Here is a 21,338-nt window from a genome sequence, read left to right as displayed (position 1 = left end):
TCGAGCCCCACATCAGGCTCCTCTGCTATGAGCCTGCTTCTTCCTCTCCCACTCCCTCTGCTTGTGCTCCCTCTCTCGCTGGCTGTCTCTATCTCTGTCAAATAAATAAATAAATAAAATCTTTAAAAAAAAAAAATAAAAATAAAAAAAATAAAAAATCTTACTTAGGAATTCCTAAGCCTTGAAATAATACAGACATTTTAAATTCCATGACAGGGTTTTAATTGAACAAACTGTCCCTTGAAACACAGTAGCAATAATGGAGGAATCCTTTCCAGGACAATCCTGATAAGAAAAGTATTTTAAAAGTAGGAGGCTCCTCTTTTCGCCTATGGCACCCATTTTTCAGTCCATAACTATGATGTTTTAACTGCAGGATCTGTTTATCCCTGGTTTTAAATGCAGCTTAGAATTGTGTATTCATCAGTTCAGCTAAAGAAGTTACAGGTGCAAGTCAGTACACGCCTAGAAAGGTGAAAAGAAAAAGAAATAGTTTTAAAATTCCCAACTTTTACTGAGAAAAGGCAAATACGTTATGTCAAATAAGATCGTTGCCCCCATCATGTCCTGCTACAAAGTTTAACACTTCAGAAACCAAGTAAAATAAATGTGGCCACCTGACGAGCCTATGTGGGATTTATTTTTTTTTCCTTCTAAATATTGGTAAAAGCAGCAAGAGGCCATCACCCAATTTATAAATACTCTATCAGGGAAAAATGGTGACCATATATCCATATATTTAGTCAAAAGATAAAATTAGTTTTTAAAAATTTACTCAGGGGCGCCTGGGTGGCTCCATGGGTTAAGCATCCGACTCTTGATTTCTGCTCAGATCATGATCTTAAGGTCGTGAGATCCAGGCCCAGCACTGGGCTCCACACTCAGTGGAGAGTCTGCTTGAGATTCTCTCCCTCTGCCCCTCTGCACTGTGTTTCTCTCTCTCTCTCTAATAATAAATAAATAAATCTTGAAAAATTTTATTCAAAACTTTAGCTCTGTAATCATTCATTCACTCATTCATCCTCAGTGGATGTCAGGCCCTGGAAAAGAGTTGCCTGGTATACAAGATCTCTGTCCTCACTAAGGAGCTGACCTTGTAGTGGGGAAGTTGAGCAGTCAACAAGCAACAAAATAAATCAATGAATTTAATAAGTACAAAAGATAATGAGTGCAAGGAGGAAAATAGCCAGCTTGTACAGATAGAGAATAAAAATGATGCTGGTCAGACAGGATGGGCAAAAGAGGTCTCTCTATTAAACTGAGACTCAGATGATGAGAAGAAGCCCCTTTGGGAATAGTTGGATTTCTGCTGGAACAAGGAAAACAAGTGAATAATCAGGAAAGAGTTTATAGGAACAAGGAGCAGGAGTTTTGGCAGCACAAGGAGCCGGGGAGATGGAGTCAGATTGGCAAATATACTGAACCCAGAATGGAGATAAGGTAACAGTGGATACCTGGGGGGTTTGGCCTTCAGACCACACCTGAGATGAACTGGGAAGTGGGCATGATTGAATGAATTATAATAAATTCTTGAGCTTTCAAGACAGCCTGGAATGACAGGATTCAGCACAGCCATGCCACAGCTGCAGGGGCATGCATGACCCCTGCCTTAGGGAGTCCACTCAAGGCCAGCTTTCCCACAGCGACAGCCTTCCCATGGGGTTGTCAGGATTTCCTCTGTCCCTCAGTCCTTCGTTTCATGTTCTGTCCACCTTCATGCCAAACTCAGATTCCAGAAAGCAGATTCCAGATGCTCAAAAGCAAGCATTGTTCTAACATTCAAGTCTCAAATATTTTGCTAGGTGGTGTGGCATCCCAACCAGCTAACTAGCTATTAAAGCACCATTACTCAAGCTGTGATGACATAAATTTCACATCATTATTTTCAACAAATTACAATAGTTTAAAAATGAAATGTGCTACATTTTGCATGACATATTCTTGACCCTACCTAGTCCGTCTACCTCTTGTTAGGCTGCACATTCAATGAGAGTAGAACTGGGTGCTGATTCCCTACTACTCCTGGAACTTTTGCCACAGATCAATACACTGTCATAGAATAGTTTCAGGATAACAAAGCGTTGTTGCTAAGTAATTTTATCCCTACTCCGCAACTAATTGACTCAGTTGAATACTGCCAATGTTAATGGGTCCTTTAATAGGTTAAACACCTTCATGAGATAGCTTTGTTCTCTTCCAAGACCTCGAGTTGCACCCCTAAAACTGCCAGTTTTCTCAAGACCGTTTTTCTTTTTTTTTTCCTAAATAAAAAATAACCTGAAGCACAAGTCCTGAAATCATAGGTCAATTGTGTCACAGGCAATGACATTCAGTGTACTCTTTTGCCACAGAGTAAAATACTTGCTTGGTACTGAAGCAGAGACGCAAAAAAGGTAAGTGAGATCATAAAGAAAAACTTGATGAAAAAGAGGAGTGAATACCTACCCTGACAGTAAAGAATAAGGAGACTCCAAATTATCCTAAACATAAACCTTACTATATGATCACTAATATGACCCAGAAAGAACTGCCTGGCCATTTACAGGTGAATGTGTTGGGATGGAGGGAGAGAGGCTCAAGCAGCCAATTCATTTGACGTTTTCATCCCTTTAAAAAAAAAAAAAAGTGAAAAGAATGGGTTTTTTTAATCCTCATTTTCCAGATAAACTGAAATCTGCCGGAAGCTGTAAAATCTAGTTGTCTGGAGGTTACCTGAGAATAATGGAATTGGAGACACTAGCTCTCTATATAACATAGAAGCAATTGTCTGAGAGGCAGAGATATACTTAGGGAACCTGATGGCATAGCAAGAAGCTCTAGAGAATAATGTAGAAAAGGTAGAGAAGAGAGAAAGGCCAGTGGCCTTCAGAGAAATGAATGAGGTTCCTCTTTATTCCCTCCTCAAGAACTGAAGTCAATTCATGGACACAGGACCGTAGTTTGAACCCTGGCACACTGGAAGCCCTGTCATAAGATGGTGAGTTCCTGATATTCCTTCTAAAGGAGATCTGTCCCAAAAGCATAATGACTTGGTTACCAGAAGCAGGAGTTCTGCTATGGGAATGGCTATATTACTTCATATGAAAAGGTATCCAAATATTAATTTTCCCAAAAATCCAAAAGCTATTGACCTTGCATTGAGAGCTTTCTATAATGACAACAAGAAGTGAGAGCAAGAAAGCACTCTGAATTTGGGGTAGAATAGATTCTATCAGCCTCAATGACAAGCTTGTTGTACTTGCATAGGACACGAGTGACAGGAGCGATTACAATTGCAGGCAGCACAGCTGGGAAATGTGATAAATGGTAAATGTCTGATTCTAGAGGTACTGACCTTCTGCTCCATGAAGGAGCAAAATATTGTGAATTACTAGCTTGGCTGGGAAGAAAGAGCAAATCCAGGCCCACTGCATCGGAACGACCTACAAGTTCACCCTTTCACTACTACAAGAGAAATGGGAAAGAGGCACTTCTCCATGTTATAGTTTATGCGTCAAAAATCCAATCCAATTAAGGTTATCTTTTAAAGAAATGATGGTCCCAGGGCGGTTGGTACTAGAAGTCTAGGCTAAACCATATCAGTCACAAAGTCACCTTTAGTTACAACGTTTGGGCCATACATGGTTAAAGATGCTAAAAATACTTAAGTCCGAGCAGAATGCAGGGTGGTGCCTTCAGCTTCCTGCTCATGTCCACACCACTGGAAGAAGTGATTTAACAGATTAATTCCCCTTCCATGGACCTCTGAGCTACCGTGATACAAAACAATGATCTCCTAACGACACAACCCGGCCACATTCCAAACCAAGTAAGCAGCTCCATGTAGCTATAGCAGCACTGCCCACCAGGTAGCGTCCAGCCGCATGTAGCTGTCACACCACTTGCAATGTGGCCAGTGATTGTTGTTAAGGTAGAATACATACTAAATTTAGAAAACTTACTGCCAAAATATGTAAAGTATTTTATCAGTAATTCTTCATATTTGCTACATGGTAAAATAATAATCTATTGGAAATAACGGGTTAAGTAAAATACATTCTTAAAATAATTTTGCCTGTTTCTCTTTAGTTTTTTAATGTAGTTACTAGAAAATTTTAAATTATGCACGTGGCTCACAATATATTTCTATTGGACAGTGCAGAGATACAGCTTTCATTCGATAAGAAAACAAACAGGAATGGAGACATGAGTTTCCTCTTCCACAAAGTCTTGGCTGGATACTGAGCTTGGCCACATAATGTGTGTATCACTAAGAAGCAGAAATATGGAAAGCTATACTTTTCCAGGTGACGGAGAAACTTGCAAGTCTGTGATTCTACAGACATTAAATAAGAGAGCTATGAAATAAACAATTCATGTTGGAAACTACTAGAGCTTCTAAAAGAACAAGAGAAAAGGGGCTGAAAGAATCCTGAGACTAGACCTCATTTGGATAGATGTACTAAAGATAATCAAGATGAGGGTTTTGTGAATTCAGAGGTAGAAACTAAAGTGAGACATACTCTAGAATGCACTTGTAATCTTGCTGTAGGCACACATCCACATAAACCAAGCCCAGCAGTGAGGTTCTGCTGTAACAAAGTGAGGATTTGTTTGGTCCACATCTATTGCAATGCGCTTCCTACATTCCTTCCCATAGTACAGAGCTAGAAAGTTCAAGAGTACATCTCCCAGACTCTGTAACCGCTTAGGTTCCAGATGTGAGTTCTGGTTCTATCAATCAGATGCACAAATAGGAGACTTGCATTTGGAAATGAGTATTCAGGAAACGAGCAGAGCAGAGCAGTCGTGTTGTGAGCCTGGTTCTCAAGCTGCTAGCCAGAGGGGTAGAGCTTCCGGTGGACAAGCAACTTTTCCATCCTGGCCAGGACGGCAGCTCTTTGGCAGTCCAGTTTTGACATGAAGATTTGGGAGTTGTTCCTAGAAGCTCAGTCTAATATCTGTCTCTTCAACTATACATAAAAATGGTACCTATCTTATGAGCTTGTTGTGAGGAGTAATGAACTAATGCATAAAAAGGATTAGCACAGTGATTGGCACCTAAGAAGCAATTACTAATTGTTAGTTATTATTATAATTTTAATATTAGTTATTGGGATTTGAATTCAGGGTTGATCATGGAGGAATTTCACATGGCAAGTCATATTTTGGCCAGAAGTAAAACTGATGAGGTTTTCCACTCATGAATAACCAAGAAAAATCCCTTAATCTGGAGTCATATGTTGAAGAAAGAGAAGCATCTTCTTCCATCAGTTCTTAAGAGATGATAAGTCTCTCAAGCAGGTAAGCAGAAGAGAGCTAGACCAGTGGAACCTGCCACATAGCATTATATTCCAGGAAGCTAATTACCTGGGACTGTTCAGGAAAACGTATGCAGCTGGAGAGGCCATAAATAGAAATATTTCATTCAAAATAATAACAGAGAAAGCAAAATAAACAACAAATTCTTGGCTACTTACTTCTTTAACTAATGGAGAATGTTAAATGAAGGCTGAACTAACTGATTTTTTAAGACTTTATTGCCAGCGTCATTTCTAGAAATAATTATTAATTAATCTTTTAAATGGTTATGGAGCCTCCCACATGCCAGGGAAATGGTGAGGATAAAATGTCAGAAAACAAATCAGTGGCCTGTAGTTGCAATGGTGAGGGTTGATAGGACCTGAAAGGAGAAAGGAATGGAGTTTTAGTGGAAAACAATCAATCATGGGAGATAGTTCTCAGGACAAAGGGAGTCGGTGGCATGACACATTCTCCATGAAGTTTTTATTCCTTCACTTTACACTTTCTATCAGCCTTCTTACGCACTACCCTTTGCCCAAGAGTGAATCAACAACCAATCTAGAGGTAATACTATGAGCTGTTTGGCAAAAGCTGGGGGAGTCACTTGAATTTTTTAAAATAGTCTCAAATTTACAAAAGAGTTACAAGTATTGTACAAAGAAACTTATTTCTGAATCATTTGAGAATAAGTCGGTGACATGACACTCCAAGGAGCTGATGTGCATTTCCTACAAACAAGGATATTCTATTATACAACCACTGTGTAACCATCAAAATCAAAAGGTTGGCACTGGTATTTTACCTCAGACGCCCTTGAATACCACCAGGTTTTCTGGTAATATCCTTTAACAGGGTCCGCTTCAGAAGCAGTGCTGCATTTAGTTGTCATGTCGCCTTAGTCTCCTTCCACTTGGAACAGTTCCTGGACTTTCAGAACCGGGCATTTTCAAGGATTACAGGTCAGTTATTTTGTAGTAGTTTTGATTACTCTGATATTTTCTCATGATTAGACTAGAAATATTACCAATGGGAGGTTGTTGGGAAACTCTCGTTGCTTCCTATCAAGTGGCAAACGGTCTCTATCTTTGCCATTACTACTAATGTTCACTATGATCACTTGATGAAGGTACGACCTGTCAAATTACTCTACGAAACCTTATTTTCTGCCCCCCTGTACTAGGTAGTCTGTGGAAAGTCACTTTGAAAATAGATGTATCCCTTTTCTCATAAAAATTTTAATTTATTCACTTATTTATTTATATCAGTATGGACTGATGGTTTCTGATTTTATTCATGGATGCTCAAACTGTCTCAGATTTGGTCAGCAGGAGTTCATGCAAAATGGCTCTGCATCTGGTTGATACCGTTCAGCCCTTGAGCATTTTTTCGCTTTCTGGCACAAAAAGGTGTGCTAGACTCATACTGCACTTTCCCTGCTCAGCCTGCAAGCCAGTTCTCCAAGAAGCCTTGGGTTTCTTATGGTTGAAAGTCAGCTGTCAGCCACTTCAAAGAGTACCTTGGCTCAGAAGCCACCTTGCCCAAGGTTACTCCTTTGGGCAGCCCAACTGAGGCAGGTGTGAGAGTCTGTGTTAGAGTATGCCTCCTGGAAAACCCAAATTGCAACTGAAGCCAAGTTAGTCACTAGTTGCAGTCACTGATATTGGGGTGTTGCTTCTCCCAGGCTCTCGCGGGGGCAGAGGTATTGTGTATGTATACGTGTGTGTGTGTGTGTGTGCACAAATATATTTACGAGTATATTCATTTATATACCTGTGGTAGACTTAAATATAGCCCCCCAAATGTTGTCCACAACCTCATCCTGGAACCTGTAAATGCTACCTTATACTGTTAAAAAGGAGGAGAACCTTTGTAGATATAAAGTTAAAAATCATGAGATGGGGAAGTTATTCAGGATTCTGTAGGTGGGCTCAATGTAATCACAATGGTCTATATAAAAGAAAGGCAGGAGTCTCAGAATCAGAGACGGATATATAATGATAGAAACAGAGGCCAAGGTGATACAGATCCACGAGCCAAGGAATGCTGGCAGCTTTTAGAAGCTGGAAAAAGCAAGAAAATGGATTTTTCTCTATAGCTCCCCGAAGTAATGAGGCCGTGCCAATGGGACCTTGCTTTCAGCTCAGTGAAACAGATTTTGAACTTCTGGCCTCTAGAACCTTAAGAAAATAAATTTCTCTTGTTGTTTTTAAGAATTTATTTATTTATTTCAGAGAGAGAGAGAGAATGCGTGTGAGTGGGGGAGGGGCAGAAGGCGAGAGAGAATCTTTTTTTTTTTTTTTTTTAAGATTTTAGTTTTTATTCGACAGAGAGAGAGACAGCCAGCAAGAGAGGGAACATGAGCAGGGGGAGTGGGAGAGGGAGAAGCAGGCTTCCCAGAGGAGCAGGGAGCCCGATGCGGGTCTCAATCCCAGGGTCCTGGGATCACGCCCTGAGCCGAAGGCAGACACTTAACGACTGAGCCACCCAGGTGCCCCAGGAGGAGAGAATCTTAAGCAGACTCCCCACTGAGCATGGAGCCAGAGTCAGGGCTCCATCTCAGGACCATGAGATCATGACCGGAGCCAAAACCAGGAGCCAGACGCTTAAATGACTGCATCACCAAGGCGCCCTAAATTTCTGTTGTTTTAAGCCACCAAGTTTTATGTAATTTGTGACAGCATCCATAGGAAACTAATCCAATTTCTATCATGACAGAGAAACCTTCCTCACCCAGCTCAGACTCTGATACCACCCACCTCACGCTGCTGGGTTCCAACATTCTACGGCAAAAAGTCCCCCTAGAGAATGACCTTCTCACCCTGTTCAGACTCAGAGATTTCATGCCAGGTCACACTCTATAAATGTTCTCCTTACCCCACTGAGATTCCCACTCACTGCACCCCACGTCAGGCCGCCTTTCCATACGGATGTTCTTCTTCCCTTCTTGTCTCCCTACGACCATTCTAATCTGCTTCTCCCAGGATACACCTTTCTCCCACAGTTTGCAACCAATAACCACCTTCTCTCTTCCCTTATAGAAGGCCAGACATTGTTCCCTGAGAAATTGAACCAGTCCCCAAACTTGAGCACACCAGGCACCTGGGGGATTAAGGGAAATTCTACAAATTCAAGATGGGAGTCTCTTTTCCTGCCCTTCTTCAAAAAGGTTAGCAATCAGGCTTGCACTCAGCCAGGGAAGAGATTAAATGAATCTTCTAAGGAGAAAGTGAATAGCCCCAAAGAAGAGAACTACAGATACTGGTATTTGGAGGCACTCTCACAAAAAAAAAAAAAAAAAAAAAAAAGCTTATTCCACTGCTTATAGGTCAATAAGTACTACCCAGGCACACAGGTTCTGATTAGAGTCTTCATTAATAAAACTTGATTGATTGGGAAGCAAAATATCACCAGATTATTCAGGAAAACCTCCAAAATGAAAGATTTTATTAAAAAGCAAGTAGACAAAAGAACCCAGAAAAAAATAGACAATTCAGGGAACAGCAAACAAGTTTTTTAAATAAACATCATATTCTCAGAAAAAGAGATTCTGTAATAGACAATAAGAAACAGCTTTTAGAGATTAAAATAGAACTGACTGAATTTTAAAATTCAGGGGGAAATGGTAACTACATGAAATGATGAATGTATTAATTACCCTGCATGTAGTAATCATTTCACAAAATACACATATATCATATAAACAAGTTGTATATTTTAAATTTATGTAATTTTGTCAATTATTCTTCAGTAAAGCTGGAGGGAAAATAAAGAAAAAATTTTTAAATAAATAAAAAGTCAGTAGAGGAGTTGAAAGCTAAAACTGAGGCTTTCTGGAGCAAAAAAACAAAGGAAATATTAAATTAGAAAATATGAAATCACTTCAGACTATATAACATTGAGCAAATAGGAATTACAGAAATAAATACAGGGAAAATTATTAAAGGTATAATACAAAATTTATCAGAGATAAATAGCATAGATCTCAACGTTGACTCTCAATAGGTAAAAACAAAAACAAGACAAAACAAGCAAAAAACAACCTGACTCACATCAAGATTCATCACGGTAAAATTTCTAAACAACAGGGATAAAAAAAAAAGACCCTAAAATCATCCAAAGAAAGAAATCTGGGTTGCATACAAAGGAATAGGAATTAAAATCGAATCAAACTTGTCTATAATCTAGAATTCTATATCAAGCCATGTTATTAATTAAAGGTGAGGGGGAAATAATCTTTTCAGATTGGAATCCTCAGAAATGTATTTCCCATGAACCCTTTTATATCAGTCAGGAGAGACCAGAATGCCAGCAATGCCAAAAATCTCAATTGCTTAATAAAGCAAAGATTTCTTTCTTGGCATGCTTGGAATTTATGTGAGTGCAAGAGATTTTCCAGGTCAACCATCTTCCATGGCAATTTATCAGCCAGTCTTAATTATGTCTTATGACCTTCTCTGTACAAGGCATGATATCTTTCTCTATGGGGAAAGATAATGCTTTTGCCCAAACTGGCACATGCCACTTCTACTCACAACCCACTGGCCAGAACGACCTACAGAGCTGCAAAGAGGCAGTGAGTGTCACCCTCTCATCTGTCCAAGAAGGAAGGAAAGCAGATTATGGAAAGGTACTGGACGTGTCTACGGTACTTATTTTAGGAAGCCACTGTGAGTTGTGCTCAAACAAAACAAAAGAGTATTCAAGAAAAGTGAAAACATGAGATCCAGAAAACAGGGATTCCACACCATCAGGCCTGGAAAGCAATCAGTCCAGATTAAAGCAGGAGGATTCAGGACTCTGGGAAAGAGGTCATAAAGGGAGAAAAAAAAAATGGAATTGATAGCCTATGTGTGGGGATATGGAAAAATCGATCACTGTCAGCAATGAAAAATATTTGAACAAGTTCTTAGAAAACACTGTAAATAAAAATACATGATAATTGGGGGAAATAAAAGTTGTGTAAGAAAAAAAATTTAATTATAGACACTATGTGGCTTAGCTGTAACTTAATTTACCAGGTCATGGTAATGAGAACACTGACTACTGCTTGATACAAAAAATATTATATAACTACACTGGAGTAGGAATGAAAAGAAAAGAGATTTAAGAGAATTAAATACTCATCAGCTCAGATAAATAAGTCAATATTTAATGTCTGAAGTTAGTAAATCAAGGAATGAATACAGTATGTGTGTTATACAACTACTCACAGTGACCCTACTATCTCCTTTCTACAGATGCTGTCTGCCTCCTGGGCTGAGCCCCCTACTCCCATCTCTTCCACTTTGGCCAAGCTCCCCAACTGGCCACAGGTAAGGTAAAACCCAGCTCCTGGATGGCCCTCAAACCCCACATGCTGAGTGCCTATCCACACCAAGACACCCCTCCACTCCTGAAGCTGATGGAATGCCATACCACAGGGTAGGGGATAAGGCTTCTAGAGGGGCCACCAAAACACCAGATGGCATGAGAGTGAAGGACAGAAGGGTTAGGTCCCCATGGAGTGAACTGTGACCAAAGAGAAAAAGGAGACAAGAGGAAACCATGCAGATACATTTCTCTTCTTCTCCCATCTACACAGTATCTAGGGTGGGGTGACGCACCACAGCCCATGTGGAGAATCACACGCGGAGCTGACCTCACGCTGAGTATCCACCATGTAGCATCACATGGCCACGCACTGTAGCTCTCCTTGTTTCCCTCCTCTTTCGCCTTCCCTTCACCTCTCTGGGCTTATACCCCTCAAATAAAATATCAAAGTATTAATTCCTGAGTTAATCTGGTTTTAGAAAATCTAGGCTAAGACAGCGTATTATTTTTAAATATAGAGATAAATACTTGAAGAAACGGCTTGCCTCTCTCTGGGAAGTGCGACTGCAGGACAGGCAGGATGAGACAGAAGATAATTTCTAAGCCTTATGATATAACTGATTTTTAAAACTATCTCTGTTTTACTTTCATAAATAAAAATTAATGTTAAAAGAAAATAGGTAATGACTCCCATTATATGGATTTAAAATTGTTCACATACCTTTTATAAGCTTTCCTCATAAATCAGAGAAACAAGCTAATAATTATTTTAGTAGTATTATAATAATGTTGTGACTTAAACCTCTGCATTCATACACATTTTATAGATTTGTCTAAAAAAATCCTTTTATGCAAAGTGAAGAAAGATGTCATCTTAAGATCAATACCTGCTTGTATCCTGCTTAAAGTGCTATATTCCTGAAATGACAGCAAGTGCTTTATGGCAGAATAGCAATAAGTCAATCTATGGACTCATCTTAATAAATTATAGAGGAAAGAGGAGCTAAAAAAAGAAACCATTTTATTTTTACATTGACTGTCTTTTGACAAATGGAACTGGGGGTGGAATTAATGATTTAATTAAACCACTTAATGTTTTATTAAAGTCAATATGGCCTAGTGTTCCTATGCAACCATCGGCTTATCAATAAAACCTCATATTTGTTTTTGCCATAGGATTCTTATTTTTTTTATTAGATGTGCTGTGTTACAGAGCCTCTAATTGTTTTCAGGAAATCATATATGCCCTTATATTCTAAAACCTTTCCATTAGGGGATTGCAAAATTCTGTTGGGGAAAAAAAAGAAAACCAGGTCAGGTTCTGAAGGCATGATTTATTCAACTTGGTACCGCTCACCACGACGAGCCCTACTTCTGCTCTATTCAGCAGAATATCTGCTCAGCTTTCACGGCAAAGGAGGGACTCAAGGTCACCAGTGCAAAACCCAGTTGAGAGTGATCTATTCAGCAGGAAGCACTGAAGGACCAAAGATAATTTTCTCACTAGAACCCGCGGGTTCCTCCCCTTTCTTTGGAGTATGTCTTTTCTCGTCCCCAACTCCCCCATTCTGTATCCGGCATAAATTACTGAAAGTAAATGGCCAGTTAAAGGAAGAAGAAAGTGAATAAGGAGAGGCCTCCCAGATATTTCACAAACATCAACCCGTCTGTTTTCATCTGAAGCATTGAGATGAGATGGGCACAGTCCTGGCAGAGAGAGGAAGAGCATGGAGATACGAATCCAAAGAATAAAATGTGACCCAGCACGTATGCCATCCCGCCACCCTGGATGTGGCTCTCCTTACACGACCTTCACTCAGAACTCCTGGGGTAGCGCAAGGCTGTAGACCAGTGGTCAGCAGTGGCAGAGGCCATGTCTTCATGCCCAGTATCCTATTACTGTTTGCTTTGGTCTCTGTATTGCTAGAGGGGAACTTTCGAGACAAAAACTGCCTTTTAGCCAGAAAGGAGTGTCTGTCCTTGCAATGCTGAAGTCTGCGCTCACAGGTCAAAGCTTCTGTGAGCGGGTCATATTCCCACACTCTCTTAGAATGAGTATCTTCTCTAGCACCTCATTTCACAGAAAACACAGACACACAGAAGAACATTTTAATCAAATTATGACACACATGCTTCAGGTTGACCTGATGTGACAGACTCATTTTCTCCACATTTTAGCCTAATGAATCTTACGACACTTACTTAAAATTTTAAAATTCACAGGTTTCACATGATTTGGCTTACAAGATATTGACCAACTGGCTTTACTGACTTAATGTAACTGACTTACTTTATAATACGAATAAGCTTTCAACTCTCCCCAGTTACTCTCTTTGCTTGTATTCTCTCCCCTTTTTCTTCTATACCATTTGTCCCTTACGTGATTTATTTTCTCACTTTTAAACCTCTGTCCAAAGTGTTTGCATCTCCTTATTTTTACCTTGATCATGGAATATGGAATATGAATAGATTCTTTTTTCTCATTCTTTTCTTCACCTGTTTGTTCCTAAGGAATATTTGGTAGGGAAACAGGAAATTAATGTTAACACTGATATTTTGAAAACACTGAAGATTGATATAGATACATAGATGGCTATAGATATAGATACATAGATGGATATAGATACATAGATGGCTATAGATATAGATACATAGATGGCTATAGATATAGATATATAGATGGATATAGATATAGATACATGGATGGGATATAGATACATAGATGGCTATAGATATAGATACATAGATGGCTATAGATATAGATATATAGATGGATATAGATATAGATACATAGATGGATATAAAGATATATAGATATAGATACATAGATGGATATAGATATAGTTACATAGATGGCTATAGGTATAGATACATAGATGGCTATAGATATAGATACATAGATGGCTATAGGTATAGATACATAGATGGATATAGATATAGATACATAGATGGATATAGATATAGATACATAGATATGGATCTCCAGTAAATGATCTTTTGTCCCTAAAACACAGAAAAAAACAACACATATACTCCTACCATAAACTCCCAGAATTAATAACTTTTAATACTGAATTAACTGTTCCAATATTTTCCCTGTGAGGATAACTTAAAATAAAACTGTGCAGGCAATTTGTGCTAACATTCTTTTAAGGAAAGAAGGAAAGGAGGGAGGGAGGGAAGGGAAGGACTCAAGTTCTCTTTGACAACCACAAACCTCATTTCTCATTTCTCTTTATTCTCTGCCCTGCAGGCAACTCCCCCACACCAGGCAACCAGTAGCACAATATACATAATTTTTTCAAATTTTTCATACTTATCCAGAAATAACACACCATACATATCCTTCTGCCACTTGCTTTTTAACTCAACATTAAATTTTTGAGCTAGATCCTTGTTGATTTATATAGATCTAGGGCACTGTCATTCATATCTTTGACAAAAGTCCCCTCACCACTTGCTAAGACAGCACTATTTGCTAAGTATATGAGGGACAAGCTTACCTCCTTTATCCACATGAAAACCCCTCTTACATATACTCACATCACTGAAAAATGGAGGTTACTTTGGCAAATTCATAGTGGGACAACTTTACAATAAAGTCCAGATTTAAAACCAAAATGAAAAGCTTTCCTTTGGAAAGTTTAAATAATTCTATACTTGAAAAAAAAAAAAAAAAGCATTTCGCCAGCTGGCTAAATTAAGGCACTACAAAAGTTCAGTCCAAGAATACTCCTTGGCTTTGAATCAGTTGCCTTTTCTTATAGTTGGAAATCGGATACATTTTTTCCCCCAAAGATCTTGCCAATGTATACTTTCTTCTAAAAGAGTTAAATAAATGTCAATAAGCAAGCCAGCTCCCTTAATAATATTTCCTTCACTCAGATGATCTATTTTGGTTGAAGTTTGGCATACAGAGATGCTCTCATTCTTCCTGACACATTTCCAGAAAATATGTAAATAAGGCTCATATCCTTCTGAAGCCTTTTGCTCCAACGTTGTTCAATATAAAACATTCCTTCTCCCCACTGCCCTGAAGACTTACTGTCTATTTTGATGTTCTCAGAAAAGGCGAGATGTTTTTAAAAAGTTCTTCCTTTTCATTGCATGCCCTTATCCTACTAGCGATTGCTTTAGGAACTGTTTCAGATAGTATTTACCCAGTTTTACATTTATTTTGCTTCTTTAATCTCCCTTCTGGGCCCCACTGGTCCTTAACCTTTAGAATTGTAATGAAAGCTCCCAGGAAAAGCACACAGATGCACAATGACTACAACATTATGCAGAGGTGTATCAGAAAGATGGTGGGTCTCTTGATATTCACCTGGACCCCAGGTTCAGGTCCCTGAATCATGATCAGCCTTTGCCAATCAATACTCCCCTCCTCTGCTGTTTCTAAGACACCTCACCTGGAACACTGGAACTGTGTTCCTTCTCTCCCTCTTCCCTTCTCTCTTTCCTCCCACTTTCCCAAACTCTTGCATCTCGCTCACAAAACAAGCTATTTCTGCCCAAAATTTCAGGCAAAGTCACTTGGTGGTATCATTTTAGGAACCATAAAACCTGTCCTGTACAGCCTTATGGGGATAATGCTGCCTTACCTACTGATAGGATAAAAATTGATATTTGCTGATGAGAGAAAGCAGCACAGTGAATGAAACAGAGAAAATCCACCAAATATTGAAAAGTATGCCATTTCTGTCGGTTAAACACCTTGGTTGATCCATTCTCTCCCCTCCAAATGTTTCCTGCCCTTTTGCTATCCATTCTTTAATTCAACATACTTCTCTCTAGCCTTCCTACAACATGCACTTGAGTGACCTGAAGGTTAAGGCCTGCAGGTGACAAAAGAATTGCTGGTCACGCAAGCTGCCAGAAACCAACTCACTCCAGATACTCTGGAGAATTCAGTGCTGAAAACAAAGAAACGCGACCTTTCTGTTTTGGGATACCACTTATTCGATGTCTTTTTTCCCAGTTCTACCAGGAATTCATTGGTGAAAGCAGGTGACAACTAAGGTAATACCTATGGAGACTCCCCTTAAGCCCTTCAATGACTCATCTTTGTTTCTACCATCTGTACAAGAAGAATAAAAATATAGTAATTCCTTGATTATCTCTATGTACGATATTTTCCCAAAAAATTAGTAATAAAACTAATTTCCCTTCAACATGCTTCCAAAGGAAATTCTTCAGTCACCAATTGACTCGTTGAGAGAACACAAACTTATTTTAACATCAGCCTAAGAAAAACACACTGTAGAAGATATGTATGTTGCCCAGAATTACAGCATGTGTTCTCAAGTCAAAGGTATGTCACTTAGGACTTAGAAATTTATTCTGGATGATTTGCATACATTACTATCTGGATAGATAATTGGAATCTTATTGCCCATTCTCAGAATTTCTAGAATGACTGCTTTTAGTGTCAAAATGAAAAGAGATGTACGTATGTAAGTTCTTCTCCATGTAATCCTGCCACTGTGTCACAGAGTAAGTTGTGGTAAGTCTTTGATGGTTTGGATGATGCCACCTCACACTAGGATAATAATACTGAACCCAACCTCCTCAACCAAAATCATCTCCTTTCAAACACAGTATCTCATGCAACCTACTACCCTCTTCCACTCCTCATATCTGCCAGCAAATTGGGTCAGATATTCCTAAACAGTTTAATTGAGTATTGCCATCACCCTCATCCATGCTCTCATGCTTTCATTTTCTATTAGAGTAGCACCTTCTCACTGTCTCCCTAGCCCTGTCTATTCTCTACCTGACTGCTGAGAAATCTTCCTAAAATGCCTCTTTCATTATATCAGAAATTTCTGATATCTCTGTTCCCCAGCAGTGGTAGGCAGCATAATGTCTCCCAAAGTTGTCCACACCAGATATCTGTGACATGTCATATGGTATGTGACAAAAAGACTTTGCATATGTAATTAAGGCTACAGATCTGAAAACAGGGAGATTATCCTGGATTGTCCTGGTAGGCTCAATCCAATCACATGAGCTCTTAAAAACAGAGGACTTTCTCAGGCTGGAAACAGAAGAAATGCAGAAGAGAAAGTCAGAGAAATTCAGAACATGAGAAGGACTTGACTCATATCCCTGGCTTAGAAAGAAGGGCAAGATGACAAGGGAAGCAGGTGGCCAGAAGGAGCTCTGAGAGGCCACCAGCTGACAGCCAGCAAGGGAAGAGACCTCAGACCTATGTCCACAAGAAAATGAGTTCTGCCAACAACCTGAATGAGATGGGAACAGATTCTCCCCGAAAGCTTCCACCAAGGTAACAACTTGATTTCAGTCTTGTGAGACCAAGGGCAGAAGAACCAGACCTCTGACCTAGAGAACCATAAGATAATAAGTTTATGCTGTTTTAAGCCACCAAGTATGTGATCATTTGTTATGACTGCAACAGAAGGCTATTGCACGAGCTAATAAATGCAAACTATCTTCCTGCTCTTCAAGACACATCAAAGTCTAGCCTACTTCACTAATGTCAATTAATTTCTCCAGCTCACAAACACCAGCTTTTCATTTGTGCCAGGCCAAGCTCAGCTTTGTATACAGAGCTTACATTCTTTGGTGAAAAAAAAATCAATAGAGAAATGACTAAATAGTATAAATTCAGGAAGTTTGTGGTAGACACAGAGCTGTGCTGTCCCAATAATCCTTAAAGAGGACTGTCCAGCCAAGCAAAGGGCTGTCAGCGGGCAGCTCCAGCCGTCATCTCTTTCAGGACCCACTTGAACTGCAGAGAGCCACCTTTCTCAAAACCACACCCTTTCCAAGGAAGTCTGTATCTGGTAACCAAGTAGGGAAAGGGAGCAAAGAAGCTCAGCCATTTTGGCTCAATATTGGCCGCTCTCACAAGCATTATCCACCCCAGAGCTCCCACAGGGCTGGCTGAGGTCTTATTAGGCCCACCTTGCAGGTCGAATTCTTCCTGTGCCTAATCCTGCTTCCTGTTTCCTTTCATTGATTAATTTTTAATAAAACACTTGGACCCCAAACTCTACCTCAGCATCTCCTTCTGGAGAATTCACCCTGTGACAGAGTAGTAAGTACTAATAAGAAAATTAAGGCAGCTTAAAGAGATGGTATCTGGGATAACAACCCGGAGAAATGAATAGCATAAAAAATGTCATGCTACAAAGACTCAGAAAAGTCATATAAAAAAATAACTGTTTTAAAAATTATGGTTAAGTTTATATGAAAGTAATACATATTCCAAAATGCAAGAAACAAAGGTGAAACTGAAAACTAAAATAGTAAGAATGTAAGCTGACATGGGATGAGGCATGGAAGTAGTTGGATCTGGAATTAGGACTTGATGGCTACGGGCTTTGATTTTAATGCACACACAGGGGCAAGAGAAAAGAGCTTAGGCCCATGTGAAGCAGAATTTGGAGCTGAGACCTTGCATAAACCTGGGAACCTAAAAGAGCTGCATCCTCAGAAGAGAGACTGGAAAAATTAAACCTATCTGCCAATGGTAACTACAAAGAAGCCTGTTCTGACATGGTCCTACCATAAGTAGGAGAAAGAAATAATCCCCTAAGAAACCAAATGCCCAACATTGTACCCCATATGACTTTGGAGTTCCACTTGGGTAGTATAAGAGTTTTCAAAATGATAATTCAGGTAAGTGTGTCATGAGCCAAAAGATCTCTGAAGAATCAGGCAGTAGCAAATCAGTCTGCCCTAGATTCCCTCAAGAAAGATCAATGCCAACAGAAGATGAGCTCACAACTTATGACACATATTAGGGAACTATCCAGGATAAGTGTGAGGCAGACAGAATAGATTATAAAATAAGCATAATTAAAATAATGCAAGAGATTAAAAAAGGTATAGAAACTATATACCTAAGAAAATACTAAGACACTGAAAAAAAGGAAACTTGACAGATTTGAAAAAATCTGAATCCTCCTTTCCTTCTCTCCATTCATGGTTGTCAGCAGTGCATGGTGGTCTGAAGATTTGCCCTGTCTATTCTTGGTCTCTCCCTCTTTATCTTTCATTTCTTTCAACTAATTTCTTGCATATCTAATCCTGCCTTGACTTTTCTTTCATAGAGAAGCCAAACTCACAGAAAAATAGAACTAAAATAACCAAGCAACATTAGCATTGAATATAGGAGGGAGTAATTAACATTAGGACATTTAATAGCCCTTTTATTGTATTAAGACAAAGAGTTTGCCAGAGGGTTTGGTTAGACCTCCATTTTGTTAAGAATGCATGTTTATTCTTGAGAATGTTCCATGGGCATAAGAATAGAATGAGTATTCTTTGGTTCTGGGGTGTAGTGTTCTATATATATCTGAGGTCCAACTTGTCGAGTATGGCATTCAAAGCCTTTGATTCTTTGCTTAGTTTTTGCCATGGTGTTCTGTCTATTTCTGATAGTGGGGTGTTGAGGTCCCCTACTATTAATGTATTTTTATCTCTATGTCTCTTTATTCTGGTTAAGAGTTGGCTTGTGTATCTTGCTGCTCCCCTGTTGGGGGCATATATATTAATAATTGTCATATCCACTTGTTGAATACTTCCTTTAAGAATAATATAGTGCCCTTCTGTATCTCTCTCTATGGCCTCTAGTTTAAAATCCAGTCTATCTGATATGAGAATTGCTACTCCAGCTTTCTTTTGAGGTCCATTTGTGTGAAAGATGGTACCCCATCCCTTTACTGACAATCTGAAAGTATCTTTGGGTTCAAAATGATTCTCTTATAGGCAGCAGATGGATGGGTCGTTTCTTTTTATCCAATCTGCAACCCTGTGGCGTTCTATGGGAGCATTCAAGCCATTTAGATTGATAGAGATTATTGAGAGATATGATTTTAATGATGCCATGTTGCCAGTAAAGTCTTTGTTTGTATCNGATTTTAATGATGCCATTTCTCTTTAAAGTCTTTGTATCGGTTGTGACTTGCTGCTCTGTATCACTCTTGGGGCCTTTTTACCTTTATAGAGCCCCCCTTAATATCTCCTGTAGGGCTGGTTTCGTGGTTAAACGAAATTGGTTAATGACTGGCAATTCTGGAACGTCTTATTTCTCCATCAATTCTGATGACAGCCTTGCTGGATAAAGGATCCTTGGCTGCATGTTTTTCTCTGAAAGAGCTTTGAAAATGCCCCCCCAAGCCTTTCTCTCATTCCAGGTCTCTGTAGACAGGTCTGACGTAATCCTGATACCTTTGCCTTGGTACGTGAGAAATTTCTTTGCCCTGGCCGCTTTCAATACTGTATCCTTGGATCTAATATTTGCGAATTGCACTATGACATGCCGTGGCGTAGGTTTGTCCTGGTTGAGCTTGGATGGGGTCCTCTCTGCCTCTTGGACACGAATGCTTGTTTCCCTTGCTAGATTAGGGAAGTTTTCAGCTACAATTTGTTCAAATATCTCTTCTAGACCTCTGTTTTTCTCCACCCCTTCAGGGATGCCGATGATTCTGACATTGGATCGTTTCATAGAGTCAGTAATCTCCCGTAATCTACATTCGTGGGCGTGGATTTTTTTAAGACCAGCTTCTATTTTCGTTTTTTCTTCTACTAACCCATCCTCCAATCCGCTAATACGTTCCTCTGCCTCGGTGACCCTGGCCATCAGAGCCTCTAGTTTTAACTGCATTTAGCTCATAGAATTTTTAATTTCTGTCAGATTCGCTCTCATTTCCGCCCTTAGGGATTCTATATTCTCAGTAACGCTTTCTCTGATGCTTTTTTCAAGTTTACTCATCATCTTGACCATTGTTGCTCTGAATTCCATTTCTGATAATTGGGATACATCCGTATGTATTAATTCTGTGGCCGAGGCCAATTCTGTGGNTTCTTCTCATCATCTTGACCATTGTTGCTCTGAATTCCATTTCTGATAATTTGGTCACATCCATATCTATTATTTCTGTGGCAGAGGCCACAGACTCATTGTCTTTTCTTTACTTGGGGGGACTTCTCCTTCTCATCATTCTGATGAGGAGAGATTGCAGGGTTGTCCAGAGCCCAAATTATTGACTGGGACCCAGGCCGTGCNTAGATCACTTTTGAAAGATATTGAGGAAGACATAAAAAGATGGAAAAATATTCCATGCTCATGGATTGGAAGAATTAACATAGTTAAAATGTCCATACTACCCAGAGCAATCTACACTTTCAATGCTATCCCGATCAAAATACCGGAGAGGTTTTTCAAAGAACTGGAACAAATAATCCTTAAATTTGTATGGAAACAGAAAAGGCCCCGAATCTCCAAGGAATTGTTGAAAAGGAAAAACAAAGCTGGGGGCATCACAATGCCGGATTTCGAGCTGTACTACAAAGCTGTGATCACAAAGACAGCATGGTACTGGCACAAAAACAGACACATCGACCAATGGAACAGAATAGAGAACCCAGAAATGGACCCTCGGCTCTTTGGGCAACTAATCTTTGATAAAGCAGGAAAAAACATCCGGTGGAAAAAAGACAGTCTCTTCAATAAATGGTGCTGGGAAAATTGGACAGCTACATGCAAAAGAATGAAACTTGACCACTCTCTCACACCATACACAAAAATAAACTCCAAATGGATGAAAGACCTCAATGTGAGACAGGAATCCATCAAAANGGTACTACAAAGCTGTGATCACAAAGACAGCATGCTACTGGCACAAAAACAGACACATAGACCATTGGAACAGAATAGAGAACCTAGAAATGGACCCTTGGCTCTTTGGGCAACTAATCTTTGATAAAGCAGGAAA

The 21,338-nt window shown here is 39.5% G+C and overlaps 1 protein-coding gene across 2 annotated transcripts in view; it reads right to left on the bottom strand.

The window, feature by feature from the left end:
* Nucleotides 1-213: 213 nt before the first annotated feature.
* Nucleotides 214-21,338, bottom strand: part of MACIR (macrophage immunometabolism regulator) — a 145,568-nt gene continuing 124,443 nt past the window's right edge. For both annotated transcript variants that reach the window (XR_004624173.1, XR_004624174.1), the window contains one exon: nt 214-465. The gene's annotated coding sequence lies outside the window, so the exon portion shown is untranslated. The remainder of the gene's footprint in view (nt 466-21,338) is intronic.

Source organism: Ailuropoda melanoleuca, chromosome 3 (genome assembly GCF_002007445.2).
Source record: "Ailuropoda melanoleuca isolate Jingjing chromosome 3, ASM200744v2, whole genome shotgun sequence".
NCBI lineage: Eukaryota > Metazoa > Chordata > Mammalia > Carnivora > Ursidae > Ailuropoda > Ailuropoda melanoleuca.
The sequence above is the reverse complement of the archived record's forward strand: the minus strand, read 5'-3'. Positions and strand labels throughout refer to the sequence as shown.